The sequence below is a fragment of the Centroberyx gerrardi genome, chromosome 21, assembly GCF_048128805.1.
Source record: "Centroberyx gerrardi isolate f3 chromosome 21, fCenGer3.hap1.cur.20231027, whole genome shotgun sequence".
NCBI classification, from domain to species: domain Eukaryota; kingdom Metazoa; phylum Chordata; class Actinopteri; order Beryciformes; family Berycidae; genus Centroberyx; species Centroberyx gerrardi.
The window spans coordinates 21888175-21890674 of NC_136017.1; positions in this window are offsets into that span (position 1 = coordinate 21888175).

A 2500-nucleotide genomic window follows, 5' to 3' on the forward strand; every position below is an offset into this window, starting at 1 on the left:
CCAAACACCAGAGAGGCCGAGGAGCGGGGCCCAACTCTACCCGAATTTCAACCCCTTTTTCGGACCCAGAGACCCGGGAGCGGCCCCCTATCTCCAGGCGGCTCTCCACCTCCCTTTTACCCGATTTAGAGCCCCTTCTTCGGCCACACACACCTGCTATCGGCCCCCTACCTCCAGGGGGCCCTCCACCTCACTTTTAACCCAATTTAGAGCCCCTGCTTCGGCCACACACACCTGGGAGAGGCCCCCTATCTCCAGTCGGCTCTCCACCTCCCTTTTACCCAATTTAGAGCCCCTGCTTCGGCCACACACACCTGGGAGCGGGCCCCTATCTCCAGGCGGCTCTCCACCTCCCTTTTACCCGATTTAGAGCCCCTTCTTCGGCCACACACACCTGCTATCCGCCCCCTATCTCCAGTCGGCTCTCCACCTCCCTTTTACCCAATTTAGAGCCCCTGCTTCGGCCACACACACCTGGGAGCGGGCCCCTATCTCCAGGCGGCTCTCCACCTCCCTTTTACCCGATTTAGAGCCCCTTCTTCGTCCACACACACCTGCTATCGGCCCCCTACCTCCAGGGGGCCCTCCACCTCACTTTTAACCCAATTTAGAGCCCCTGCTTCGGCCACACACACCTGGGAGAGGCCCCCTATCTCCAGTCGGCTCTCCACCTCCCTTTTACCCAATTTAGAGCCCCTGCTTCGGCCACACACACCTGGGAGCGGGCCCCTATCTCCAGGCGGCTCTCCACCTCCCTTTTACCCGATTTAGAGCCCCTTCTTCGGCCACACACACCTGCTATCCGCCCCCTATCTCCAGTCGGCTCTCCACCTCCCTTTTACCGGATTTGGAGCCCCTGCTTCGGCCACACACACCTGGGAGAGGCCCCCTATCTCCGGGCGGCTCTCCACCTCCCTTTTACCCGATTTAGAGCCCCTTCTTCGGCCACACACACCTGCTATCGGCCCCCTACCTCCAGGGGGCCCTCCACTTCACTTTTAACCCAAGTTAGAGCACCTGCTTCGGCCACACACACCGGGGAGCGGCCCTCTATCTCCAGGCGGCTCTCCACCTCCCTTTTACCCAATTTAGAGCCCCTGCTTCGGCCACACACACCTGGGAGCGGGCCCCTATCTCCAGGCGGCTCTCCACTTCACTTTTAACCCAATTTAGAGCCCCTGCTTCGGCCACACACACCTGGGAGCGGGCCCCTATCTCCAGGCGGCTCTCCACTTCACTTTTAACCCAATTTAGAGCCCCTGCTTCGGCCACACACACCTGGGAGCGGGCCCCTATCTCCAGGCGGCTCTCCACCTCCCTTTTACCCGATTTAAAGCCCCTGCTTCGGCCACACACACCTGGGAGCGGGCCCCTATCTCCAGGCGGCTCTCCACCTCCCTTTTACCCAATTTAGAGCACCTGCTTCGGCCACACACACCTGGGAGCGGGCCCCTATCTCCAGGCGGCTCTCCACTTCACTTTTAACCCAATTTAGAGCCCCTGCTTCGGCCACACACACCTGGGAGCGGGCCCCTATCTCCAGGCGGCTCTCCACTTCACTTTTAACCCAATTTAGAGCCCCTGCTTTGGCCACACACACCTGGGAGCGGGCCCCTATCTCCAGGCGGCTCTCCACCTCCCTTTTACCCGATTTAAAGCCCCTGCTTCGGCCACACACACCTGGGAGCGGGCCCCTATCTCCAGGCGGCTCTCCACCTCCCTTTTACCCGATTTAAAGCCCCTTCTTCGGCCACACACACCTGCTTTCCGCCCCCTACCTCCAGGCGGCTCTCCACCTCCCTTTTACCCAATTTAGAGCCCCTGCTTCGGCCACACACACCTGCTATCGGCCCCCTACCTCCAGGGGGCCCTCCACCTCACTTTTACCCCAATTTGGAGCCCCTGCCTCGGCCACCCACACACCTGTTAGCTGCCCCCTATCTCCGGCCCCTAACCTCCACCATCCAGGAACCCCAGCACCAGCCGAACCTGCAGACCCACTCTTAAGCACCCCTCCCCGGATACAAGCAGACTACCATCCGCCCAAACTTTCCTGCTCCTGGTATACCAACTCAAACTTTGGTGCCCCTGGTACTCCAACTTAAACTTTGTGCTCCTGGTACTCCGCCTGTTTTCGCCCCACAGCCTAAGTGCCGCAGCACTTTGTCATTTTTTTAAACAAAATATTTCTTTCTGCTCCTGGTACTCCCTGGAGCTCCAGGGAGGTAGGGGGGCGCCCTGGAAGCCCTGCCCGAGGCTGTGCGCCTCTTCCCGGGCAGGATTTTCACCCCGAGCCCCTGGTGGCGGTTGGACTTTAACTTTTTTTTTTCTATTTGGATTTGCTCCTGGTACTTTCTGGAGCTCCAGGGAGGTAGGGGGGCGCCCTGGAAGCCCTGCCCGAGGCTGTGCGCCTCTTCCCGGGCAGGATTTTCACCCCGAGCCCCTGGTGGCGGTTGGACTTTAACTTTTTTTTTTCTATTTGGATTTGCTCCTGGTACTC